Source organism: Meriones unguiculatus, chromosome 20, assembly GCF_030254825.1.
Source record: "Meriones unguiculatus strain TT.TT164.6M chromosome 20, Bangor_MerUng_6.1, whole genome shotgun sequence".
Classification (NCBI taxonomy): domain Eukaryota; kingdom Metazoa; phylum Chordata; class Mammalia; order Rodentia; family Muridae; genus Meriones; species Meriones unguiculatus.
The window spans coordinates 30,491,440-30,505,000 of NC_083367.1; the positions used below are offsets into that span (position 1 = coordinate 30,491,440).

General features: G+C 42.0%; 1 protein-coding gene across 5 annotated transcripts in view; it reads right to left on the minus strand.

The window, feature by feature from the left end:
* The window catches only part of Ncoa7 (nuclear receptor coactivator 7), a 137,520-nt gene extending 129,060 nt beyond the window's left edge, over window positions 1–8,460 (minus strand). For 2 of the 5 annotated variants that reach the window (XM_060373690.1, XM_060373691.1), the window contains exon 1: window positions 7,600–7,895. The gene's annotated coding sequence lies outside the window, so the exon portion shown is untranslated. Of the gene's footprint in view, window positions 1–7,599; window positions 7,896–8,243 lie in introns of those variants that run through there. The other 3 variants (XM_060373689.1, XM_021648930.2, XM_021648931.2) reach the window with 3 other exon arrangements.
* Window positions 8,461–13,561: the final 5,101 nt, after the last annotated feature.

Consider the following 13,561-nt stretch of genomic DNA (forward strand, 5'->3'; position numbering starts at 1 on the left):
TTCCCAGACAAACTGGGCACGCCACTGAAACACAATCTGATTCTTCAATTATTATGAACATCTCCCACATGTTTAAAAATTATTTAAAACCATTATTTTAATGACTAAGTGTATATGCACTGTCATTTAAAAAATGGTTTCACTGCTGGATTTTTCTCAGATTTTCATAATAATACAACAAGAGCCAACAGAACTGCTTACTTCATACCAGGCGGGTTTCCAAGTACTTTATATAAATTAATGTTCTGAATGATGGAGGAGGCTAGATACTATTATTACCTTCATTTGACAGGTGATAATTGAGAAACTAAACTGCCTCGGTTCACATAAGCAATAACAGTAAGACAATCCCGTAAGTGTCTTGCTATAGCACCCTGCTCTTACCCCATCTACCACGCCACCTGCCTCATTATCACCTTAGTATAGACCCAGGGGAGAATCCCTGGGCCTGAGGAATTCTAAGACTAAGCTGCCTTCCATCTAACAGGTAGCAATATACCCACACTATAACCTGTGTGATCTGAAACAATTTCTCTTTTGTCAGTATTGTTACTGACTTTTAAAATCTAGTTACAATAAACTCCATTGCTTTGATGCAAGAAAGTCAATGATCGTCTACATCTTAGCTAGTTTAAATTTCTATTTTGTGAATTTTCCATTTCTCTTCCCAACTATAATTTTTTTTTTAAGTTAAGGCGGCATATTAAATTGAAATTACTTTGGAACCGGACTGAAAGCATCAAAGAATATTGCTAGCTGTCTGTTTCAATGGGATTTAATAGATGGGCACTCTTTGGGGGAAATTATCACAGCTCAGCTGTAAATATCTTAGCTTACAGAATTGAGCAGCACATAGAGTAACAGCCTGCATTGTGGTTTCCACTATGCATTTGAGGCCACATTCATTCAGACCCCATAATATTTCTCTGGTGCTTGGAACACTCTCAGTCTCTTCTCTCAATGTGTTTGGGAAAACAAGACTGTAAATCTGAGGTTTGTAAGGTGAGGTCAGAATTACAGAGGGAAACAGAGATCCGGAGAGAGCACAGCCTGAAGAATCCTTCCGCATTCATCCTATGCCACGAGGCATAGCAATTTGCTTGAGATAATAATCTACCAGCCAGAAATTTCACACAAACAGGGCTAAACACTGTCAAAGACTGTTAATAGGTCACAAAAGCTGTCACCCCAAACAAGGCATTTTGTAGTAAACTAAGTGCCTGGCATACCCTCCGGGTTAGAATTTAAAATGTCTCACATAATAAGTTACTTTTTAGGATAGGCTGCTTCTGGATAGCGTCTGTCAAAGACAATGTTGAATACTTTTGACTTCTAAAGGGGGCCTTTCTTCTTCTAAATTTCATGACACCCTCTCTGGAGGGTCTAAGTATCAATCACAGAGAAAAGCCTAACATTGGAAACACAAAACACTCTCCCAAACAAGGATCGTAATGAATACAAAAGTTATTTTTCAAGAGCATTGACACAATATTTAGTTAAGAGTTATTAAATCAAGCCAGGATTACTGAATATGATAAGGACATGTATTCCTCAGAAGTTGAGTGGGATGGAAAGATGAAGGAATGGACAGTTAAGACTTCAACTTTCTTTCCTGTTGCCAACCAGTTTACTTGTTAATTAAAACCACAGCTTGGTCTGAATAGAAGGACAATTCTATGACTTACGAGAAATGTCCAGTCCGATAGTTCTCAGGACAGAAGCCCTGTGTGGGCCATTACAGCTCTGTCAGTTTACAGACTTTCAACTAAAAAAAGCCTCTGGAGGGGATGCCTGAACTGTGCTAAGAAAAATGGAGACTGGTGTTTTTTGTTGTTGTTGTTTGTTGACAGGGTTTTGTTTTGTTTTGTTTTGTTTTTTGTTTGTTTGTTTGGGCGCAGTTTTACTAGGAAGCTTTTATTGTTCTGGAACTCATTACATAGACCAGGATGACCTCCAACTCACAGGAATCCATCCACCTGCCTCTGTCTCCTAAGTGCTGGCATTAAAGACATGCACCCCCACAACCAGCTAAGAGGCTGGTGTATGCTAAGGAAAGGGAACAGCAAGAAGTGTGCATGTACATGAAGTGATAACCAGTTCTACATCACTAAAATAAAATTCTTAACATGGGGCCAATAAATAAATCAAATAGGATGTGTGGTAGCTGATGATGATGTCTTAAAGGGCCCTGTCAGCTAAAGAAGGGACCCAGCCTAAGAATGGCCTTGGGTGAAGTGGTGTCAAAGAGTAGGGGACAGAAGATGAAGTGCTCAGAACACAGGAGCAAACTAGATGCATGCCTTGCAGGGACCGTGGACAGAGTCTGAAGAGACAACACTAGCAGGAAGGCAAGTGAGGTACAGACGGAAGCAGAAGGTAGACTCTAGATCCTAAACCCCTGAGGTACCAGACCAGTGGTGGGAATGAGTCAGAGAAACAGTAGATAAAAGATTAGGCTTTGTGTGCACACTTGTATATGCAAAAAAAAAAAAAAAAAAAAAAAAAAGGAAAGAGAAAACTAAAAAAGAGAGGAAGGAAGGAAAGATAAAAGAAAGAAGGAAAGAAATCTCCCTGGAGGGTTTTCAGCTGCAATCTCTAGCTATGCACAGATAGGAAAGAAGAGACTGGGGGGAGGGGGTAAAAGGAAACTTTCAGTGTACACCTAATGAGTCACGGGAAGCTATTACTTAATCTAAAAATTACTTCTAAAAAGAAACAGAGGCAGTTAAATGAGATGCTACTATCCTAATACTTTCTAACTTACTGGTACATGTCAAGTTACACTTGAATTAAGATGGTTTTTGAGCTAGAGTCCAGGTTTTCAGTGACGGATACACAAGGAAAAGAGACAATTTTTTCTGCTACACTGAGAGACAAATGCATCAAACAAAGTATCTCAAGGTGGTAAAATAACTACTGACCCAGCACAATTCGACCAACTTAAGTTAGCTACCATAACTACACAATGAAAAGAGTCTAGCCGGTTAACTAGGGAAACTCAGTCACTTAAACATCCCGGTAAATGAAAGAGACTCTGAGAAGAATGAGTGTTGTGATTTATTAGAACAGGGCTAAAGTCACACGAGGGCTAAAGTGGACACAGGGGTCACACTGGCCATCACAGTAATTGTTGAGCTAATTGGATTCACTCTTTGGCTAAAATTAACTTTTGAAAAACTATACAGAATCCAGACAGAAACTAAAGATATATTACTGTTTCCCATTTGTCTATTGTCTTAATTGGGTTTTCTATTGCTGCAGCAAAACACCATGACCACAGAGCAAGATAGGGAGGAAAGGATTTTTTTTTTTTTTTTTGGCTTATACTTTCACATTGCTGTTCATTATTGAAGGAAGTCAGGACAGGAACTCAAACAGGAAGCAAGAATTGACGCAGAGGCCATGGAGGAGTGCTGCTTACTGGCTTGCTCTCCATGGCTTGCTCAGCCTGCTTTTTTATAGAGCCCAGGACCATCAGCGCAGGAACGATATAACCCAAAATAGGCTGGGCCCTCCGGCATTGATCACTAATTGAGCAAATACCTTACAGCTCATGGAGGCATTTCCTCACCTGAGGCTCCTTCCTCTGATGACTCTAGCTTGTGTCAAGTTGACACACAAAAACAGCCAGCACATCTATATATACAAGCTCCAATATATCAAATTTAATGTATTTAATTTATTTATTTAATGTACCAATTTGAAATGTGTTCATCAAAAACACCATGTGTCCAGAGGTCACCTGATGCAATTCTTTCATTTATTTGGTTTCATGTATTGTATTTTTTTTCTTAATACATTAAGAATGAGTCATCTAAATTCACGTAATTCAATAAAATATGAGAACTATAATTAGATAAGATTCAGAATCTAGAGAAACAAGGTAAAACAAGCTAAAAGACAAAAGGTAAAGTCAGAACGCTAATAATACTAATCATATGTTTTTCACATGGTTATTAGAATTTGAGTAGTGAATCTGACTCTTGAATTCCTTGTCACCAAGAAAGAAAGGGGAATATCCATCTGATTCTCTTCCTGCATGGCGGAAATAAAGTCACACATATATACTGTTCAGGGGATGGAAGGCTTTGCTTTGGCACCCAGAGCTCAGCGGAATTTCTTGCATAGACTTTAAACAGGAGCCTTCCCTTAGTCCCATCTATAAAGTGATCCAACAGTCATTTCTTTTCCACTGTCTGCTAAGTGAATCCTTCACAGAGCACACAATGGAGGGAATGCCAAGCTGCTAGACAAGGAGACCATGACGCATAGCTTGGAAAGTTCTCGCTAGACTCCTGGTCTAAATAAGAGGAAGACAGGTAAACGCCAACACCTTTCTTCAACAGAACCTCTAAAAACTGCTTTTTACCAGTTAATCATACCAAATTTATAGCCAATATATATTATCTTGTGTGTGCAGAAACAGGTTCACTTTGTGTACCTAGTAAGGAGGACAAACACAAGCTTTTTCTCCAACCATACATTCCCTGTATTTGAAATGGAAGATTACACAGATTTGCTCCATTTTAGTTTTACTCATAATCCTAACAATCTTGATTCTGGTATATGTGTGAATTGAGAGGATTTTGTTTAATTAAAAAGGACTATTAGGGAGTGAGATTTTATAAATAGACATTTAACAAGAAAGCAGACAGATTTCTAAAATGACAACAGGAGGAAGATGCAGAAAGATTAGATGCAGAAATCCAGGCTTAGAATTTACATTGCTGTGGAGCACACGGAGGCAGGGTTGCAGCTGGCTCTTGAGGCAAGACCCAACACATGAGTCATCACATTGTAGAGATGCTACATTTCAATGCAGGACACAGGAAGAAAAACAAAACAAACAAACAAAATCAAAAACCAAAAAACCCACCTCCTCCTACAGTGAGGGAAGAAGCTCTGATTTGGTTGACTAATTTAACACACAGTCATAGCACATTGTTAAAGTGCTCATGTTCTACTTGTTAAGTAAAGAAATAACTGTTAAAAAGAAGTTAAAAAGTAAGATATTTGGGAGCCTGGGAAGATAGCTCAGCAGTTAAGAGCACTGGCAGAGAGCCTGGGTTTAATTCCAAACACCGCAGTTTATAACTCCAGTCCCAGGAGCTCTGACCCCCTCTTCTGCTCTTTGCAGGCACTGTATACACATAGTGTACAAACTCATCTGCAGGGAAGACACCCACACACATATAAACAATCTTTACAAGAAGTAAAAGGTGTATCCTAACCACCGGCTCTTTAAAAAAGTACCAGGTGAGCAAGGACAAACAATGCAAATGAATTACTCAATAGCCTTGATTGTTAAGATTCTAAAAATGCCTATTATCTTTATTGGGGGGTGGGAACCTGCTTTGTTTTCACAAATTACAAAAGCTTGGTTTACTCAGATGCTCTCATCCAACAATTTCCCCAGACTTCCTACCTCTGATCTAAATGTTTTTCTTCACCCGTCTGAAACAACCCAACTAGATTAGAGAAGAAACAGGACTATATGATGCTTTACCAGATTGTGAGAAAACAGGGATTCTGGGTAATAATCTGGGTAGTGAGGAAGGAGAAGATGCATGAAAATTAGAAGGGGGGAAAAAGGAAAGAAAATGAGGCATTCCCTGTTAGATAAATATGCTAAGCGGAGGATGAAAAGAAGTTAAAATGACTCATTAAATTTATGTGACAGGAAGACAAAGAAATATCAAAACGCAAACGTTCACAGTGTAAAAGGAAAGCAAACAAAAGCTGCTGGACTTGTCCAGGGGTATAGTTTGGTTTCCCATCCCTTTTTTCTCCTAAAACAACATTTTGAAACAGAAAAGGCACTGGGTTGTCCAAACACCTCATTTTATAAATAATGATAACTAAAATGTTGTTTCAGGGCTGAGGATGTTGCTCAAACAGGACCAGTCTAATACACTAGAAGCCTTGGGCCTAATCTTGGATCTGGTCCCTAGAATCACAAGAAGGGAAAAATACAAAAAAAAACAAAAAACAAAAACAACAACAACACTGAATCTCTATCTATATGGTATATGTGAGGTCACTTTAGAATCATAGTTCTTATAAATGTTTTGTTTTCATTTTTAGCTTTAGCATATATATTATATATATAATATGTATTATATATAATGTATATATTATGTATAAACCACAGCTCAACTTGAAACAAGTCACCTGTTATTAGCCAAATCACTGTTCCTTCTGGAATAGCTTAAGAATTTTCTTTAAACATGAATTCTGCTTCTAAGTTGTTTTTGAAAGTATAATTGAAACTATCGATTGCTAATTCTGGAAAATGAGCAAGACGTGAACCTAAACGGAGAACTGCCTTTCTTGCTGCTGAGGCCAGAAATGTCAATAAAAAAAATAATAATAACCAAGTTCTCCTGTTTGTAGAAAGAAGCAATTTTTACATAGTTAATTGCACTAGAAACAAAACAAAACATATATTATAGTTTTTAATGGTTGGGTTATATAATACATGAGGGTGAATATATACACACAGATAGATTGTATTTCAAGTATAGGCATTTATAGCTTGAAATACAATTTCATTCATTCAACAAATAACCAGCAAACAGCTATAAGGCAACCAATGCAGAGGAATTACAGAATGGAAGGAGGAGGAGGTAAAGATGATCATGATTCCTCTTGGCATTTGTATTGATTCGGTTCCCCAAAAATCTCTAATCCAAAATAGAGCCTATAAAAGTGGAGCTTTTACAATGATGCATTTTTCCAAAATTCTAAACCTTACTGCTTAGTGTAAAATGTAAAACGGCAGCCTGAGAGGAAAGACTCTTGCTAAAAACCCTAATGTATGGATTTTACTTCTAGAACAGAAGGGGAAAAAAAAGCCTCCACCAGTTTCTCAGAAAGGCAAAGGTCAGCTCGGAGTTGGAAGCTAGGCTGGAGACAAGGCTGCCTCTGCTGGCTAACAAGCACATTTTTTTCAGAGTCTCAACTCCCGACACCTGTATCAAACTTGCAGCTCTCAAACCCACAGATTCTCATCAGCTATATCCTAACACGCCAGCCCCATCCGTCACCTGGGCAATCTGACTTGTAGAAGTACTTTCCTTGAACTGGCATCCCTCATTTTTGCACCACTGACTTTACAGACCACTCGACCAGCTGTAAAATACACAGAAAATCCACGGCCACTCCTAAATACCTCTAAAACCACAACCGTGGTCGCCTGCGTTTCAGCTGCAACGTGGGAAGAACCCGTTTGCTGACCCTGCTTTTAAAAATGCAACGACACCGTCTACTTGAGCTCTTGAAAAAGGCAACGGTCTCCTCCCCAAAAAAGCTCCGCGCCAACCTGTCCTTCCTAGCTCCCCCAGACCCCAATCAAGGGTCCCCAGCTTCCTGGCGAGGAGGGTTCAGCGCTTCTGTGCCTCAGCTCGACCTCCAGCGTTCCGAGCAGAGCATTTCAGGTCCCCCGGGGGCTGCGCCCAGCGCCATTAGCACACCTCGGAGCGCTAGCAGCCCAGGAGGAAGGCAAGTTTGGCGGCTACTGGTCGCGGCCCCCGGTTTTCCCGGCCGCAGCATCAGCAGCCGGTGTCCTCTCCAAGGCTGGGCCCCGCCTCGGCCACCTACCTACTGGGCGGGGGCGCGGGCTCCGCGGGTCGGGGCGAAGTGGCTCGGGCACACGCATTTCTGGGAGCGGTGGCCTGTGCCGCTGGGCGCGGGGGAGCGCATCCTCCGGGGTGGGAGGAGGGAGGGGACGGAGGAGGACCGCGCGTCAAGGAGGAGCGAAGGGAGGCGGCGGGAGCGGCAGCGGGGGTGCGCTCCTGCGGGGTCCCGGCGTCCCGATCGGCCCCGAGCAGCCGCTGCCGGGATGCTGGATGCCTCGCCCAGGTGCCTGCGGCGGCGCCCACGGTCAGGGCACCCGCCGGGCTCGGGGCGGAAGACGGAGAGCTGCGGTGGCGCGACGCCCGCCCGGCGCCCGCCTCTAGCTCCGCCCGACACCGGGCGCGCGCTGCGCTCGTCCGCTGCGGCGGGTCCCCGCGAGCTCGGCGGTCCGGCTGAGCGGTCCGCGCTGTAGCTGCGGCATCTTGCCCTCCCGGCGCCACCTCGGAGCCGCAAGCTGAGCTGCCCGGGGTGGCTAGGGACCCCCGACCCGAGGCCCGGCGACGCCAACCCCGGAGAGCTGCGCGCGCGGCCTCCGCAGGCCTCGGCCCTTTGTGACGCTGCCCCGGGCGACCGGCAGGCCATCTGTGAACCCGGACCGGTCTGCTCACCTGGCCCCTGATCTCATCCCCTTTAGCTGGCTACGGTCTAGATCTTGGACCGAAGTTCAAGCTTAGGGGCACGGCTGAAGTTAGAGCGCCTGCTGGAGCCTTAAAATCCCTTTATTTTCCCTTCCAGCTTTAGTTCCTCCGGCCACCATTAATTCGTACTTCTGTCTATTCCGGCATTGCCTTTGGCAAAGGGCCCCTCAGTCTCCACCCTCTCCTGTCCCCCGGTACAACATCCTGTAAATTGCCAAAATGGAATTACAGTCAGAGCAATGTGGTAATTGGGCGGTCCAGCCGGCCCTTGCCTGAGACTGGAGAAACTCAGTGGGAAGGGTTTTTGCATCAGCCTGGAAGCTTGCGCCTGTGAGCTTTCTATTGGCTTTGGATGCCGTTCCCTTTAAGGTCCCGTGACTAGCACTGCAATATGACTCCGAGGATCAAGCATGAAGATCACTCTAAAATGCAGGGAGGAAAATATATATACATACATACATATATATCAACAGCCTGCAGCTGCTCGATAAGCTTGGTGTGCCCAAGCCATCAGCACACAGTACACAGTGGCCTTTCCAGGTTGGTACTGCCAGTCTCTCTGGAGGGCGGAGCAAAGCTCTGAACAGTCGCGACTTTGAGATTTCAACTGCAGATGGTGTTATATGGTCACGCAAATATGGAATCCCCCTCCTGGTTTTGCACTGACGTCGGGTTTACATCTATATGGTTTGTGCCGGAAGACTTCTTTTTATTAAGACACCTTTTTGGTAAATGAGTTAGCCTAGCAAAGAAGAAAAAGGGGGTGGGGGCTGAAATATAAAGACACGATTCTGTTTGTATGGAAAGAAAAACAGGCTTGAGGCCTCCAGATAAACGCTGGTAGTCTCACAATTCTTTGATAAGTGCTTTTATGATTTTGAAATCTAAGCTTAATAAAAATGTGAGCACACACACACACACACACACAGGCATGGTGACATGGCCTTGTAATTCCAGTGCTAGGGAGGTTGAGTTACGAAGATAAGGAAAGCAAGGCCAACATCAACTCCTAACCTAGGCTAGACACCCTGTTTCAAAAAGTAAAATAAAAATTAAAGAAAAAAATGTCATGTCAAATCCAAGTTGTGATGAGGATTCTAAGATTTTTGTGGGGGAGAGTTAGCATCTTGGATCTCAAGGTGGAACGGAGTGTGGGCTGATTGCTCTGGGTGAGAGAGAGGCGCTTCACTGAGCCCTGTTCTGAGAATGGCTGATGAATCTAAAGCTCCGGTTTTTTTGTTTTTGTTTTTAAGTGATAGATACTATAGTCCTGTTATTTTACTCCAATTCAGAATGACCTGATTGCAGGAATGAAGACATCCATAGTGATTTTATGAGAAATGACGTGAAATCACTTAGGACAAGAACTTTGCCGTTTGCTTTAAAAAAACAAAAACAAAAACTTGTAAACCCTGATTGCAGTTTCTGCAGGAAATGTTCACTGAGCTACAGTTACTGTTTCCCATCCTTTAACTCCAGCAGCACACTTTCTTGTCTACCAACCCTCAGTTCTATTGAGAAATAAAAGAAGCCTTGATTTCTTTCCTCTTAGGCAAAAGTGTAACTGCAGTGTGCATAAAGTGGTGACTGTTGCCAATGTAGTGTTCCTCAGCCTTTCAAAAGTGTGGCAAATAGTGTCACTGTCTTCATTGGCTCCCCTAGGATTACAGGATGTATCACGTGCTAATTATAGCTTGTCACTACAAGTGAAAGGCTGAATACAGTAGGGAGTTGTGTGCCTATGTTGGGGGAGGGGTGCTTCTAATTTAAAGATTCATCACTCAGTCTTTTTCACTACCGAGTATTGGCTGATTCATCTGAGTCTTGTCTTTGCAGAGAAATCAGAAGTAGTATCTGCTACATCCATGTTATCCAGCATGGTATCCAGCAGCCATGTGTGGTCCTTTAAATTTAATCACATACAGTTAAGGTATGATCCTTTTTAAAAAGTTAATGATAGTCAGTCTGTTAGTCATATTTCAAGTTCTAAAGAGCCCAATAAAGCTTGTGATTGCCTTTTGGACAACACAAGTCACAACACTTCCTTATTACAGGAAATTCTTCTGCAATTCCTGTCGAATTTCACTGGGTAGATAAGATATGCAGAAAAGAATTGGGGGTAATTTGGGCACACCTAGATCAAATACTTTTAGAATATTAGAACTTAAGAACTTAAGGAAATCCTTAAGAATTCACAGCATGCCTTTGGACTACAGCTCCAGTCTTTGCTGGCCTTGGATAAATAACCAGCTCTCTGATGCTTTTATCTTCAAAGGCAGATGATTGCACCACAAACTTCATAGGGTAGCATAGGGAATGAGATAATTTGTGAAGGGTATGTAGAGTGTAGAATGGATAGTCAGTTGAAGTCAGCTACTACTATAATAGCACTGTCAAGGTAATAAAGGCTTTCTCTTCAAAAATTGTATTGCTGAACTGGACACTATGACCCATTTCTGTAATCCCAGCCGTTAGAGAGGTAGACACAGGAGAATTGTCAGGGCCAGGCCAGCCTGTGCTACTTAGCAAAATACTAGCTCTATTTAGTAAAGTAATTAATTAAAATAAAATGGTCTCCATAGCACCCCTCATTGAACCTGGTGGGTGGAAAGTACTTGGTAAGTGGTGAATTGTTTGAGGGATCAGTAAGAAGACCAGCTCCTCCTCTTCTGATAAGGGGAAGAAATTAGGCTGCGGCAATTTAAGCACACTTGCCATGTTTTTTCCCTTCTGTGGCAAATAATCCTTATCTATTGAGACTTTTACCTATTGAAACAGAGAGGCAGGGAGGTCTTTGAGCCATAAAGAAAGAAAACAGTAGTGAGTCACTTCACTTGCCCCGACCTTCATGTCTTCATGAACAGGAAACCAAGCCAGTGGGAGGCAGCCTGGATCTCAGTCTTCTTTAGAGTAATTTTCTAGAGGGCTTGGGTGTGTTTAGAGAGCATCACCCAATAATTCGGTGCAAACACTGTCTTCCTTTCCTGTCTGTACTGAAAAATATCTACTGAAGAATATGGCTGGGTTGTTTTTTGTTTTTTTTTTTTTTTTTTTAAACACAGTGTTGGCTATGTCTCATGGAACTGGAATTTGAAGAATATTGATAAATAGGGCTCTTAACCCTTTGCTGGAAGAGCTCCCTAATTAAGTAACGAGCTTGGGAGTCTGGAAATACGGCTCCATCAGTAAAGTGCTTGCTACACAACTTGAATCAAGTCCCCAGGGCTCACAGAAAAGCCAGAGGTCTCAAAATTAACGTGGATCACAGTAGAGGGTGACACATGAAATCCACCTTTGTGTAACACAATAGATTCACACACACACACACACACACACACGCACGCACAAACACACGAGTGTGCACACATGCACACACAAATAATTAGGCTCACTGAAACATTGATGCTGATGTATATTTCTTTGCAAAGGTGTTTAAGATGGAATTTGTGCAGAGGTTACTACCACTGAGAAAGTTTACCCTTGGAGTGGCTGTATTTAGAACTATCCTATGTCTAGCTCAGAGAGAAATATATGCTTGCTCTCCCACTTTGGACGAGGGCTGGTTGACACCAGCAGCAAGTGACACTGAGGACAACTGTGACCATCTGTGGGTGACCCTCCATATCTGAAGAGATAATCGACAAGGTTGAAGGGAGCAGCTCGTTTTCACAGCAGCTGGATCATTAATCTATTGCAATGTTAATTGCAGTGTATTAATCAACCTCTGGGTTATAACCCTTTCACAGGGTCGCCTAAGACCATAGGAAAACACAGATATTTACATTATTATTCATAACAGTAGCAAAATCACAGTTATGAAGTAGCAATGAGAATAAATTTAAGTTGTGGTCACCTGTGTTGCCTTTTACCTGTAATCCCAGCACCAGGGGAGCCTGAGACATTAAGGTTGCAATGGTCCATGTGCTTGATCCTATGGTTAATGCATGCTCAGTTTTATAGAAAATTACTGAATTGTTTTCCAGAGTGCTGTGTCATTTTATTGTCTTATCTAAATGCTTACATTATGAGAGATAGATTCAAATCTATTAAATAAATGTATTAAAGTACATGATTCATTTCTTTAGCTGCCCCATAATTTCTTGCTTATTTGGACTGCTACTTAGAGTTAAGCAATCGAGTTGGCAATCAAGGGCTGGAGAGATGGCTCAGCAGTTATGAACACTTCCTGCTCTTCCAAGAGACCTGAGTTGGGCTCTCAGCATCCAGATCTGCTGGCTCACAGTTGCTTGAAATTCCAGCCCGAGGGAACCCAAAGTCATCTTCTGGCCTCTGTGGGCACCAGCACATGTGTGGCACACATGGACTCGCATACATGCATAATACATATATACACACATAGATCCTTAAAACTGGCAGTCCTGTTTTGTTCACCTTGATATCTTCGGTGCTTTGACACAGTGCTTGGATGAATGCACAAAAGGACAGCTGAGTCAGACTGAAATCAATTTGCTAAGTAAAATTGTCAGGAAATTATACCCAAGTTTGACTTAATGCCTTGATTTTTCTTCTAGTACAAAAGTTTTTTTTTTTTTCAATCAGAAATTGGCTCATTTTTGAGAAAAACTCATGAAAAAAAAAAAAAAAACCAAAAACCTAAGCACTTGGTTCAAGGTTATTTGTTATTCTATGTAGGAAAGAACAAGATATTAGAAACAATACATTTTCATTCCATACATGATGGAATGATATTCATATGATTAACTTTTTTAAAAGTTAATAAAAACAGATACATAAAAACAATAAATAAAAATAAATAAACAAAAAATAGTTACAACATGCTACTACTTGGTAAAAGTACAAAAGAGAACATCTAAAGAATAGAGGATGTTTTAACCTTTCCTAAATTACTTTACAAAATACAAAGTATACATGAATTCTGTTTGGCCAGAAAGTAACAAAGTACTCTCTCTATAGCAACAGGCCAGAACTAGGTGCGGTGACCCGAGAAGGCCTACAGTTGAGAGGCAGAGGCAGGTGGATCTCTTTGAGTTCAAGGCCAATTTGCTCTCCATAGACATTTCTAGGACAGCTTGGTCTACATCGTGAGAAACATAACAACCAAACAAGAAGACTACTTGTCTGTTCACTGCTTAAGACAGGCCACACAGAGATTAGAGCCTTGTGCTTATTTTGGTCTATTGACATTTCCTGGCAGAGAAGAGTGTTATTTTCTATATAAAATATAACGAAGGGCCAGTGGTGGCACAAGCCTTTAAGCTCAGCACTTGGGAAGCAGATCTCTGTGAGTTCTAAGGCCAGGACCAGCC